The sequence below is a fragment of the Gracilinanus agilis genome, chromosome 2 (assembly GCF_016433145.1).
Source record: "Gracilinanus agilis isolate LMUSP501 chromosome 2, AgileGrace, whole genome shotgun sequence".
Classification (NCBI taxonomy): Eukaryota; Metazoa; Chordata; class Mammalia; order Didelphimorphia; family Didelphidae; genus Gracilinanus; species Gracilinanus agilis.
The window spans coordinates 375352464-375367868 of record NC_058131.1 but is presented as its reverse complement, the minus strand read 5'-3'; positions in this window follow the sequence as shown (position 1 = coordinate 375367868).

Genomic DNA, 15405 nt, shown 5'->3' with positions numbered 1-15405 from the left:
TGTGTTGTAAGAAAGGATGGGCAGGAGGAGTTTAGAAAAAAGCTAATGCCAAATCTCTTCATATCTGATTGTGATACCATGTCACACAACAAATACTACATAGTATAATTTCACCTGTTGCCTTGAAAAGTGTTAAAATGCATATTTGACATATCTCAGTTTGGATGGTGAGTCACTTATCAGCTCTGACAGCATTTTAAAGCACGTTGGAGGGTAAGTGTCCATGGTTCACCAGTTCAACATGTCTCTGCTGATAACACAACCTATGGCTAGTTCTGTGTAACAGAAATCAGTCGCTAGCAGCCTTCCTGATATATAAAGAACCAAAAATTATATGAAGTACATAGCTAGAATTTGAGGGAGGTGGAGTGAAGGGAAACAGTTCTGAAAGGTACAAATAAAAGTAAGGACGCTGAACTACAGCAAAGGTACTTTAAAATTATATATTCAGGCATTTCCTTTTCAATGTAAAAAAGTCTGAATGGCTAAGGGAAAAAAATCTAAGCACAAGGATATCAATTATTACTCAACTATCCCTATGAAGATTTATTTCACCTGTCTCTGACTTATAACCCTTTGGAAACATCCTACCACCACTGAGGCAAGAGCCAAAGCAATTCACTTGGTATTCAGGGTTCATGATAATAAGATTTTGACTTGGTAGATTACCATTTTTTTCTTTTCCTTTTAGTGGTTACTTCAGACAATGATAGCCAAATTGAAAAAAAGGGAAGCATGAATTTCAAAGGAGGAGATAAATTAGAAACTTTCTAAAGTGACACATATTTTACTCTTTACTTAGAATATTCTATTTGTTGATTCTACCTATAGCCAGGAGAGTTACAACAACCTAGAAAAGGTAATTTCTTTTTGCCTTTTGTTGTTGCTGTTGTTGTTTATCATTATTGTTTGGGCTACCCCTAGCTTTTGGTCAGAGCCACAAAGAAAACCATTTTTATTCTGCTGAATTAGATGTCACAGGTCAAATTCTTAGGTGACCGAAGCATCATGGCATACTGCCTACATCACTGGATTTGGAATTAAGAAGACCTGGGACAAAAACCTATAGGCAGTGCCATCTGATACACATAAAGCTTGAGGGCTTTGCACCTGTTTTTTGTAGAACAACCAATAGCACAGTCCTGAGCTGCAATGTGGAGGGAAAGATAGGACTGAGAACATGAAGTAATCCCCAAGATGAAAGTTATCTGCCACAAAGTAGACTCCATCAATCAGCAGAAAGTATTAGAATTGTACCTGCTCATTTATATAACAGTAGGTCCTGTAAAGCCTGGAAGATGGACTCTGAATTGCTATTTAACATCTATGAATAAGTGATTGACTCGTTTTGCATTTTGTACAGTTTACCAGTAGTGCCTTTGAATCACCTTTGCTACATATTTTTGTGGAAGATGTCACCATGAAAAATCAAAGAAGCACCAAAGCAGGTAACAAAAGAATGTCTTTAATCAGGAAGGATAAGGGAGACATGCTCTTAGGGCCACCAAAAAATCATGCACAAAAACACACAAACCACATAGAGCCACCCAGCTCTGAGAATACTGTATTAGGTAAAAAACAGCAAGAATGAGAACTTCTGTAGAACTAAAGGATTTGGGGTTCTATTTATATTTTAGAGAATACCTGAAAGGAAGGGCAACTGACTGGCTACTTAGAGGCTTGGGAAAGAGCTTATAGCCTGAAACTAGGGTGTCTAGGAGCTTCCTAAGCCTAATAAGAGAGATGTAAGAAGAAAAAAGGATACTTAAGACTAGACTACATCGACCATACTCCTATCCCTGGTGCTCAGTGGGTGCTTGATGGCCTATAGTGCAGTTTGGGACAAGAGTCAGTCATGATGTTTCTTGAAGGCACATTTCCATGGGGCAAGGATATATTTGGGGTTTCATAAAACAAAGTTGTTAAAGAATTATGAGATTTAAAATAAAATACCTCTGGAACTTTAGGTGATTCATCCCTCTCAATACTGTTGTATGAGTTTATTTTGTTCCAGTGAGGATAAGGGGCTTCAGTTCCTAATTTAGTAAGAGATAGTTATGTTCTTCTCTCTCTCGAGATTAGGAACTGATTGTAGGATCATAGAGGAGTGCATCTCCTATTGAGGTAAGTAGCCATCAGTGTGTATTTTCATGTTATCAGAGCCATGGACAAGTCAGTGGTCTATGATTAAATCTCTTATAGAGTATTATTGTTTGTGGGCAAAGCACCCTGAAATCATGCCTTTGGACATAAGTGGGAGTAGAAAAGAGATTAGTAAGGTGACTCTACCAACTGAGATGTTCAAAGAAGTAGCCAGAGACTATTAAGAAGCACATGTGTGACCCTCTCAGATGTGTGACCACCTCAGAAGTAATGCACCATGGCTTACACTGAATTCTATATTATTAGGGCTCTAATCCCTAATGTATTGTTATCTTCTAAAAGCAGTTAAGACTCACAAATGTTGAAAAGATCGATTAATAGATCAGAAAAATAAAAATATACAATGTAACATCACCCCTTCTCTACTATCTCCTCCAACCCATTCAATTTTGGGGGGAAATTCTTCTGAATCCTATAAATTCAATGTCTAGATGAAAACTATCTAGATCAGTGGCTTTGAGGGACTGAAGACATAGCATTTCCCCTGAGCCTTTTAGCTCTGCAACCAGTTCATTCTCCTATTACTGTTGCTGACATTGTTACAACACTGCATGTCCTGACCCTCTCTTAGTTCCCAATCCCCACAGATTCCATCTCAACCTTCTGTCCTTCTGTCTCTCTTGGCAGCATGTTTGTTTTAGTTGTTCATTTCCCACCAACTAATATGAACAAAATGGAACAGGATGGTATCTACTCACAGTGTTTAAGTACAGATCCAAAGAAAAACCTCAAGATAATTCTAAAATATGATACTACTAGAATGATGGTTATTTTATTAGAAAAATATGACTAGCCTTCAGTCCTCAAATAATTTCAGGAGGTCATAAAAAAGAAAACATAGATTAAAAAAAAGGCAATCAGATAGGAAGCATATGCTTCTCTTACACTTATATTCTTCCCATTCATTCCTAGCCTAATAAGAGACACACATAATTTTGGAACTGCTTGCTACTCCAGATTTGGTTGCAGTATTATAATATATACATATGGGTTAAGCCCTATCTTAAGTTTCTCTATCAAATGATAAGATAGGAACCACAAATTAATTAGCAAAGCATTTATTTAATATTTTTTAAACCCTTAACTTCTGTGTATTGGCTTATAGGTGGAAGAATGGTAAGGGTGGGTAATGGGGGTCAAGTGACTTACCCAGGGTCATACAGCTGGGAAGTGTCTGAGGCTGGATTTGAAACTAGGACCTCCAGTCTCTAGGCCTGGCTCTCAATCCACTGAGCTACCCAGCTGCCCCCTAGCAAAGCATTTAATTAAGACAATATCACAGGAATTGAATCATGTTCAACCACTTCAAGTAAATGTAGCAAAAAACAAAATCTCCCATAGATTTCCAGTTGGAAATGGACCACTCCCTAGAAAACTTAAACACATACACACCCACACAAACACCACCTTCTCTCCACCCCAAACCTTACACTGTTTTTATGAAAGATTTGTGTTACACATGAGCTACTTCTCACATCTCTATCCTCCAACAACCAGTTATCTTTCTTGGCTCTGCTTTCTGTAACCATCTTGGCATAGTCTTGGAGATTGTTTTGTAGTTGCTATTCCACTCTACTTCTATTGTGATCATTTATGGAAATTCTACCTCCTATCATTGATCTGATTATGAAGTACATTTCCCTTCCCTAAACCCCTCTCCCCTTTGAAAGGAACTTCTAGTGGTGCTACTGCCATTTGCTAAAGCCTTCTATTGTTCATAGATTTTCCCTTTAGTCAATATTGTCATTATTGTTGTGGTGGTGGGATTTCCCTAGACCAATATGCCTTGGGAATTAATCCATACATTTTCTTTGTTTTTTAAACTCTTACCTTCCATTTTAGAATCAATTATATGTATTGGGTTTAAGCAGAAGTGTGTTAAGGATTAGACAATAGGGGTTAAGTGACATGCTCAAGATAACACAGCTATGAAGTGCTTAAGGTCATATTTAAACCCAGGGCCTTCAGTCTTCAGTTCTGGCTTGAAATCCACTGAACTACCTAGCTGTTCCTTCAACACATTTTCAGTTATTGTTTTAGAAAAACATTATCAGGACCAGCTGACACAGTGCAGCTCTCAAGGTACTTTTTAAATATATGTGTGTGTTTATGTCCGTCATGTACCCCCCCAAAAAATTTCTAGATAGATCAGGATGATTAATTTCTCTCATCTGTTATGATTAAAATTCTTTGTAGGGCATATCTTAATTTATAATTATTTATTAAATGATAAAAAGCAGGCTAGAGAAAGAGAGGGCACCAGCCATGTGTGGCCAGCTGGCTTCCCTATAGAGTCAGGCCCTGACTGCACACCTAGTCACTGGATTTCAAGGAAAAATGTTCCCACTTCCTCCCTATACTCCAATTTTTGATCTTTATGACATCCTTCTTCCAAGTCTCTCAAATTGAAGCACCATGATCTTACTCTGGGCAAGAGGTAGGTCTTCTGGATGCCAGGAATCATGAGACTTTTAGACTGGCTTCAGTGCTGATGGGTATGTCCACTTTTCTCTGCCACATTATTTTAAGAGACTTGTTTATAGATAAACAAAAAAGTTTGTCTCTACCTTTATTTATTGAGGAGGTGGGGTGAGGAGCATGCTGTAGCTTCAGTCATAAGATTAAACTTCTTTTTTCCTTTTAATATCCAAATGTTGCTTGGGATGCTGAAAAAAGGGTACCAGCTAGTGTTAAATTTCCAAACAACCTTTCCCCTGTCTTAGAATACATCCCACTATCTCCATCACACACACACACACACACACACACACACACACACACACACATATATATTCATATATACATATGCATATATATATATGTAAATATATATATATATATATATATATATCCTATTGAGTCTTTTTGGACTAGGAATATATACATGCCCTGCTTTTTATTTACTTTTCAACTTTTGTTATGCCCCATGGCAACTGTTATGAGCCATGCTAACTGCATTAAATCTTCAATAAGTACCAAGAAGGCATTTAGTGATGCTGAAGGGTAGAGCTGGCAAATTTTGCCTAGATTTCTGCCATCTTAGCAGAAAGTTCCTATCCATTTGTCTTATGTCCCTTCTGTCTATATGGATTGTTCAGAATATTTCAAGCATATCCTTTTCACTACTATCTTAGAAAGGTAGAGAAGAAAAAATGCCTATTCATACTATCATATTGTACTCCTCTTGATGATGGTTAGGTATCTGGGCAACTGCCTATTCCAAGAAAAAAGAGAATAAGAAAATGTAATGTCATGTGGTAAGCTGCAAGTAGGTCAGTTTGGCTGGAATGCAGTGTATGAGGGGGAGTAATATATAATTTGGTAAGTACAGAACTGGTAATAAAATGTATTGCCTTCATACCAAGACTTGTCTAGTTAAATATGGAGAGATGAATCACCAGAAAGTTAGCTGCTCTGTGATTAATAATTTTTTCTGGTTATAACAACTTATCACAGTTATTTACTAAGGCTGAGGGACTGTAATGTGTGTTAATGGCATGAGCATGTACAGCAAGAAATCTCTCATTTTTCAAAAGCTGAAGTAAGCATTGTCAATCATATAATATTTAGGAGCTGTGTATTACATTTACATAGGAGAAAAAAAGGGAAAAAATAGCACCAGTATAGTGACAGACTATACTCCCCAGATACTCATGAAGAATCTCTTTGTGACAATAGCCAAGAACATCTGCAGATGCAGTATCCTTAGATAATCATATCTCTTGGGCAGATAGCCTGCCAAATTTTTCAGATGAACAGGGATTAAAAGCAATTTACCATCCACGTGACTTTTCCTTTCCAAATTACTTTTACTTTGTGCTAGTAAAGGTCCTACATGTTTGAGGAACTGACTGTAATGTTATTGTGGGATCCTGTAAGCATGATATAAGGAAAAAATTGCTCTGACCTTGGTCAATATTATGCCATATAAGTTCTCCTCTTTAGTTTCCTCATTGTTTCACATTACAGAAAGTTCTTCAAAGGCAAGGACTATGTTCGTTTGTTTGTTTGAAGCCTTGTTCAACCCCAGAACCTGACACAATACACTACATGTAGATTTAATAGTTGGTCAATGACTGGAGAATAATAGATTTAAAACTGGAAGGGAATTTAAAGATCATCATCTGATGTAATCTTCCTTATGGTACAGAGAGGGAAAGGATGATCTAGGTAGCTTAAATGATTACCCCAAGTTGATGTAGGTAGTTAGTCATAGAGCCATGTTTCAAACCCATGTCCTCTGGTTCCAAATGCAGAGCTATTTTCAATGCACCATGCTGTCTCTTGCGAATTAATGACAGACTAAGTGAGTCTTGTATCCTCTAAGATTTCAACTCAGTGATGAACTTAACAAAAATGTATTGGAAAAAGAAATGGAAAGTATGAGATTTTTTTATGATCAACATAACATTTTTTTTTTTGCTCTTTTCTCTTTACCTGACGTTCATTTAATACAAAACTTTTCCATGATTTTAATGATGTGTCCATCCCTCTGCCTTCTAATATATTTCTTCTTTTTCTGGATTGTTTTGCATTAATGTGCCTTTCTTTTAGCAGTTTGAATTACTTTGTTCATGACAGAGAATTCTTCCCTCATTAACTTCTGGGCTTCAGATTTATTCAATGCCTCAACATCTCGTTATTTGTTGCATGATATTCCATCACTGCTTATATTTCTAATATATTTAGTCTTTCTTGGCTCTCAAATTCAGGAATTTAGCACTAAATAGGTAGGGAGATACAGTGATTTACTACTTTTAGCAAATTCATAGACATGTTTTCAAAATATCTGCCTCCTTCCTACACCCCAGATTTATGTAATTTTGTTTTCTCTGTACTTTACCTTCACAGGATGTTCTACTGCAGACCACTTTGACTCTGACCCATTATAGATCCCATAACACTTCTTCCCTTCCCCCCTTAATTGTTTCAAAAGCATCTGTGGCATTTATGATGGGATGTCTCTAGGGAAAAAAAAAGCAAACATTTTTACTTGGTTAGGATGACCACATAAGAAAACAACTTCACCAGAGTAGCAAGACCACTTTAATCATAATCACTTTGGGGAATTGTGAATCCCTGAAGTACCAGAGATTGAAAATGTCTTCAAAGAAATGATCATGTACTGCAAGCATATAAAAGGATACTGAACAGGTAGGGAGCACCTGTTCTCTTCTCACTAAGAGTAATGGAGAGAGTAGACTGGCCTTTGGTAAGGTGTTAGAAAGGAAATTGACTTAACATCAGAGGGAACATATTTCTATTTAGGGAACATGGTTTTCAATATGGATATAGATTTGCATATGGAAAATAGAAACATCTTACTCAATCACTCCAAGTCTCCAAAGTCAACAGGCCTAATCTGTTAAGTAGAACACAACTAATTTAAACTGAGGGTAGATGTAGGTGGGGTTAGAAAAGGGAAATATTAATAATAAGAAGGTGAATTACACAAAACAGAATCCTTTGAGCTTCTTTTTTTCCCTTGGGTTTTCTACAGTAAGAGACTTTGCAAGCTAACCCACCCCTCAGAATGAATATAAATGTATTGCTATTTCTCTCTTCTTCCTGGTTCTTCAATAAACTGACGAGTAAGGTTGGAGTGTTAAAAAAAAAAATCATTCCAATGCAGACAAATTGATTAGGACCTGCCAAAGACTGAAGTCACTTAGAACCACATCAGCAAATTGAAAGGGGATCTTATTGAATCCAAGATCATTCTTTGAAGCTGTTGGTGTACCTCCCTCTCTTACCCCATCTCCTTCCTATGAGTTAAGAACACTAGGAGAGAAGACTAGCATTTTTACACTCAGGAGTTTCTCGGTGAATAGATAATTTTTTATTTGTAAATTTGTTTTTGTACCAGATCTATGATTTTATTGATGTGAGGAATTCATACCAATGAAGACTGGTCCTGTTTCAGCAGATTCTAGTTGTAATGCATTTCCTAAAGCTCTGAGAGGTTAAATGATTTTTTCCAAGGTCACACAGGCGATATGGGTTGTGGGTGATTTGAATCCAGATCTTTCTGAGTCCAAGACAGCCCACTTTCTTCTAAGCCATGCTCTTTTTCAAATTAAGTACTAAATATCATGCACATTTTTTGATTCTAAATAACCAAAGCATTGCTCCTCATTGTTATCCTTTTCAATTATTTCGGAATATATTCTTATATACTTTTGCCATGGAACAAAAAATGCATTGAGGTTTAATCATATTTGCAGAAATTTCAGTTCCAACCTTTACCTACAGGCAGCAATTAATGTTCTTTTCGTAAGGGAAGCAAAAAACACCTGAATCCCTACCCTCACCAGACCAAAACAAAACAAAACAACTATCTGTGTAGTATTCCTCCATATGCTCGAAGAATATTAAGTCCAACTTTCTCTTCCAGATATCATTTGCTTTCTTTTTCAGCACTTGTGCCACTGAAAATAGATAGGGAAGAAGAGTTGGTTAGGGCTACATACCAAGTCCAATTGCTGGCAGAAAGAGGTTTATTCTCTGTAAACAATCTTTTTGATCTCCTAGGCAATTATTTCTGTTTGTCAAGAACCTTGATCAATCCTGTCCTGCCTCTAAGCCACATCTAGTGACTGCTATATGGCTCAAACAGGATATCAAACTCTTTCCAATGGAAAGAACTGAATGACTACCAATAATAATACCTAGCATTTATATAAAATGCTTGGCAAAACATTTTACATGCATAATTTGAACCTTAAAAGAAAACTTTAAGCTAGATTCTACAGGCCTAAGGAAACTAAATATCAGAGGAGATAATGATTTACTCAGGGTCCCACAGTTATTAAATAACCAAGCTAGGATTCAAACCCAGGCCTTCCTAACCTCCAGCAAGTCAGGCATTAAACATTCCTATCCATTTTCAGACCACAATGCCTTCATTCTGGCCATCTTCCTGAACTCTCCTCTAGAGCCATTTTGGAGGGACCCTGGGCTCTAATAGGTGAATTTTTATTCTTGTTAGGAACCAGTCTTTCATGTTACTTGCTGGCTATTTTTAGACCACTCTATCAGATATATGTAGAGAAAGTTAGGTGACTCAGTAGTTAAGAGTACTGGGCCTGGAGTCAGGAAGACCCAAGTTCAAATATGACCTGAGAAACTTATTAACTTTATTACTCTGGACAAGTCACTTAACCGCTATTTGCATTCAATCCCTGTGCCAACTTGAAAAACACAGAATCAGAATAGTAGTCAGAAAAACCAAATCTTTAGTCACAATAAGAGACAAGTCCTTAATAATCGGCCACAGGCAGAGCCAAGAGCTAAATATGACACAAAGCCAAAGCTCTGGGGTTCTGGGGATAGTGTCTCTGGGAAATTCACAACCAAAATTGATTTTCCAAAGAATAATAGAACATAGGTGTCTTATATACCTTTTTTTTGGGGGAGGGAGGGGGACTAAGGAGAGGAAAGTATGATTGATTAGCTTTACAATAGCTACAAGGAAATGAGGAGTCCAGGGCTGAATTATTAGGGAGAAGCTGATGCTTTACAATGGATACAAAAGGAAGAGTCCAGCCAAGGACTGGGCTAACTGGGAGAAATTATAATTATAATTATAATCTACTAATCCCACTCAAACTGGGTTCATTAAGTACTTTAAGGTTTATTGATCAGTCAGAAACAAAGTCAGTCTGGGACTTCCCTCAAGGCAAGTTCTCAAAGGAAGTGGGCAAACCTTGGATTTCCAGAAATGAAGCCGATAGCTGGAAAAGGAAATTATAACTATCCAGTATATTTGCCAAGGAAATCCTTATGGACAGGATTGGCATGTTATGTTCCAAGAGCTCACAAAGAGTAAGATTCAACTTGACAATGTCAATTTAGTTTTTGGGAGCCCCAAGTTTGCCCCTGTTCCCTTGGGAAAATACCTTAAAGGGTGTCCCAGACTTACTTGGTTTCAGACTAAACAATAGACTTTAAAATGCTTGATGATCCCAGTCTAGGTGGGACTAGTAGATCTAATCAATTGTTAAGTATGCTTTTTGTCTTAGTTTCTCTTTTTGTATCAGATAGCCTGGCCCAGATAGCCCAGCCCATGGCTGCACTTTTTCCTTTTGTATTTGTTTTAAAGCATCAGCCTCTCCCTGATATTTCAGCCCAGACTCCTCATTTTCTGGTAGCCATTGTAAAACCAATCAATCATACTTTACTATCCTAAGTTCCCCAAAAGGTAAGATACCTATTTTTTATTGTTCTTTAGAGAATAATTTAGCCTGGTGAGACACTGTCCCAGAGCCCCCAGGCTGATTGTTATCAACCCTATTTTTTTCCTGATTAAAGAGATGATTTTGCTGACTACTTTATTAGTTCTGTGTTTTTCCATGTTGACAACAACCTTGTTTTATGAAATAACACTTTTTTCCTTTTTTTGTCTTCTATTTTTTTTTTTAATATATTTAAGCCTCTCCTTGGTACCCTAGCTTTGGGTTATAATCTCTTTCCCAAGTCCTTATGTAATTTTGGATTATAATCTCTTTCCCAAGGATTTATGTAACCCTATATTGCCCCTATATAGCAACCAGGTAGTTGTTTCTCTTTGGTTATGTTCCCTAGGGTATAAATTAGAACCCCAAGTTCTTTAGTTCCATGGAAATTCCCTTTCCTGTTTTTTTCCCCTTGGGGACAGTTTTCCCAGTGGAAATTTCAGATCTGGGTGGCACTGTATGGTGTTGTGTATGTATGTGTATGACTCAGTGTAGTAGCTCTAAGTGTAGTAGCTCTAAGAGCATGGTCTCCCTTGCCCTGATTAAAGAAGTGTTCTTTGTAATTGCTTTGGTGGTTCTTTGTTTTTCAGGTTGACAAGCTGAACCACTCAACAACAGCCCTATATGTAAAGTATTCTCCTCTCTCACCTGTGTTTTTAAGTTCCTTTTTTTTTTTTAAACCCTTAAATTCGGTGTATTGGCTCATAGGTGGAAGAGTGGTAAGGGTAGGCAATGGGGGTTAAGTGACTTGCCCAGGGTCACACAGCTGGGAAGCGTCTGAGGCCGGATTTGAACCTAGGACCTCCTGTCTCTAGGCCTGGCTCTCAATCCACTGAGCTACCCAGCTGCCCTTTAAGTTCCTTTTGATGATTTTTCTTCCACTGGAATGTAATCTCCTTGAAGGCAAAGTATGTCTTGTTTTATTTTATTTATAAACAATGCCTGGTGCATAGTAATTGCTTAAAAAAGGCTCACATTTGTTCATTCATTTGATCACTATATTACTATGTCCCAATGTTTCAGCCTCATTTTCCTATAAGTGGGAAGGGCTACCATACATGAAATCATAGCTAGGACAGTATTTAGAAGAAAAATGCCTCATGAGTCATTCAGAATTCTCAGTCAGAAAATCAAGATAATGCTTAATGCATGTCAGAGACCAAGGATTGAAACTTAGAGACCAAGGATCGAAACCTAAAAACCATGGAGACCATAGAAACGAAACTTAGTGAAGGATTTCCCAAGAAACGAAACTTATGTTAGGAATAGAAACTTATCCAGCTTCATCCGGGATAGGCGTGGCGAGACCAACGGCCCGAGACCACTGGAAAATTCCTTACCCCAGTCCTAGAAGCATATAAACCCACTCCCTGCACTCAATAAACGAGCCTTGTCACAATTAAGACTGATTTGTCTTTATTGCGCCTCGGTTTCCCTTCTCTCCCCCTATGGTTCTTCCAGGTGGCTGACTCACGGGTCTCTCGCGGTTGTATCCGGCTGGATCCGGATAAATGCACCTTTTATGATCTAATATCAGTCCATGTTCAAATGCAAAATGAATACGCCCGTTCCCAAGCGACTCTTATGTACTTCCCTTCTTCCAGTTTTTTATTGAACTGGAACTGGAAGCCATTCCATTAATAACCGGTAACATAAAAACAGAGTACTCTGGTGCTATACATCAAAGTTGTCATTCTCTACTTTCCATGTTACATAATCTAGGCCAATAGATGAAGGTTTGCTACCATTTCCTGATAGAGCATTTCCTCCTCCCATATTTTTTCCCAAGGACTTGCTTATCCTATGCCTATCTAACAATCTTGGGATAGGTTTCTTGCCAGTGAAATTACCCTGTCCCAATTAGAAAATAAATTTTCTCTCTTAATCTTCATTTCAACTTTTCATCTTGAATTTCCAGTGTTCAAGTATCTTAACAAAAATTGATTTGATGCTTAACATTTGCCAGATAAGGAGTCAGCTTCTGAATGAGTCCATATGTAATAAAGCAAGAATTTCATTACTCCTAACGTTCTTATAATCAGGCAATGATTAAATTACTTCTAACATTCTTATTCTCAATACTAATATGAAAATATGCTAAAGACTCTGAACCATTTAAATCTCTCCTGCATTTTTTGTGTCAACAGCTTCAATTTTTATCATTCATCACTGAATTACAGCAGTTGGCCTGTAAGGGTTTATGTTAATGAGGACAGGAGGAGCTATCCACAGGTGCTCTGGTTATCTCAGCTCCATCTTTTTAAAAAATCATTTACAAGTCTGATGCTAACAATCCTGAGAACCACCAACAGGAAAACTGATTAACTCTTAAAAACATCTAAATGATTTTCAAATGGTGGGTATCTAAGAAGATGATCAACTCATATTTCTCATTTGGCTCCTCCTCACCACCAGTCAGAAATGAACAGAGCATGCTTGCCATTCTTTATCTAGGGTTAGACAAAGAATGTCAAACATGTTTGTAGATCAAGGATGCCCAAATCTACCTTTTGCATAAGATTACCTAGGTAGAAACTAGGAAATATTCATTGCACTAAAGGGAAATGCTTAACTCTGATCTCCTAGGCATGTTTGCTCTGAATTTTGAATCAGACAGTAATGCCACCCAAGAAATGATTTGCAGCTTTAATGTGTGCCTGCAGGATAGTGTTATTGATGAGAAATCTGTATTAGAGCACCGTGAATCATCATTAAAAGGCATTTAAAATTGGCTTGTAAAATATGGCTTTCCATGCACTCTGTGCACTCTCCTGGAAAGATAAAGTACTGTATTAAAATGATGATATGGATGTTAATAAATATGAAGTCATGGAGACTATATTAGTTTTGTATCTTGTAAAGTGAACTGCTACAGTTTGCTATGCGAGGCTGTAGACTGTGTTTTAAATGTGGAATCCAGGAGAGATTTTCTACAGTGGTCCATTGTTGGAATAGGACACCTTGAGCCACTTAACTTAGCCAGTAGTCCACATCTATAAAGTTGTTTTACATGTACAAAATGTTTTTATGTATAAATCACTGTTCTGCTTAGAGAATCAATTCCAGTTGTAAAATGTATTGTAGCTCTGCTGTTTTAGATGGGACCATCAAGCAATTTCAGGCCCCTTTAGTTCTTAATTTGAGAACTTTCTCAACTGCAAACCATCCCAAGTACAATTTCATTGCAAATGAAAGTTGCAGTGCAAAAATTCATGTAATTTTGGGAGGCTTAGTTATGAGTAATATCGATTTCTAATGCACAGCCATTGTAGAGCTAGATAAATATACCACTTCGCATTTAATATGTAGCATTTATCTTATTAGTTCTAACTATTTTAACTACACATTAACACATTAAAATTAGTAAGTAAATGGAGAGAATTACTTGTACATGGAATAAGATGAACACATCGGTTATTTATTTATTAATTCACTAAATATATCTAACTGCCTTCGTAATAATTTGATTATGTAATGGAAGACATCTATGCTGCAACAAGACTGTTGGTTGCAATGTGTGCTACATATACCACCTGTAACTTACTGTGTTTGGTCTCTGGCCTCAAATATAATTAATTCTGTGCTTTGTGGTGCCCAGTTTTCATCATTTACACATCTATAAATTTGACACCTACTCCAAAGTAACATTTTCAAAATACAATTGAATTAGGTTATATTGGTCACAGTTACATTTACTTCTCTTTATGTTCTGACTTGGATAGGAATTCAAATCCTTCTATGTAGCAGAGCTAGACCTACCACAGGTCTGCCAATCAATCAATAAACATTTCAGAGTGATAGATAAAGTATTTACTATGCGCCAATCACTTTGAGTATAGAAACAAAATCAAGTAACAAAAGTCTCTTCATTAAAAAATTTACATTCTAATAAAAGAAGACAATATATAAAGTGGAGTTATAGTGTTGTGGGGAAGGATAGGTGATGGAGATATACCTTCAGTTGTTTACAGCTGTGTGGAAATTACTTGACCAATCATTTTGACATGGTTTCATTTCATGATAGCAATACTTATTCTTGTGTTCTTTTCTGGACTTTAAATTGACTTGGAAGCCTTTTACCTTGCTCGCATGAAATCAGATTGAATTGTTTTCTCCACTTTTAGTTAGTTTGCTGGTCAATTAATTAGTAGATCTTGTGTCATAGAAATGAATATATTTCATTGCTCTTTTTTGTTGTTTTTATTCTCTGGTTTTTGACAATGGATACTAATGAATTATAAAATAGATGTAAAAGGTAAAAATTACGGTTTGACTGAATATTTAAGATTTTGGTCACCAGGAATTGATTATTCAATTCCAAATGAAAGACTCAAGTCAAAATGACTTTTATGGTAGTTTATTTACAAATAGGAAAGAGTGAAAGCAAGGACAATGAGAGAGAGAGAGAGAGAGAGAGAGAGAGAGAGAGAGAGAGAGAGAGAGAGAGAATTACTCTGTCCTGTTCTGAAGGTCTGAACCAGGCAGGACTTCAGAGACCCCAGCAAAGGGGAACACAGAGGTTAATTAAACAAGGTTTCTAGCCATGAGACCTCCTTCAACATGAGAGGCCTTTTTGGAGGCTAGTGAAAGCCTAGGAAAGGGAATTGACCTTTCACTCACCCATCTGACAATCCAAAAGGAAGCAGTCCAAGCTCCTCCAAGGCCAATTCAAAGGACAAAATCCTGCTCACAGGAAGTTACCATCATATTTAAAAGATGGTTCTTTGCTTCACTTCCTGTGTCTACCTTCCAGTTTTATGTGGACAAATGGCAACTTTAACCTTACTTCGTACTACCCAGGGGGCAGTCAGTAGTTCTTGATTTGTCACTCACTAGCACATGTGGGTCATAGACCTCCCCCACCTTCCCACCACTTATTCCTTAAGTGAGGTGGGGTGTATACATTCCTGGTTGCTAAAGTCTAAAGAATAAATAGGGGATAGATAATTCCATCTTCACATAGGACATTGGTGACTGGTAAAGAATATTGTAGTACCTATTGGTATGG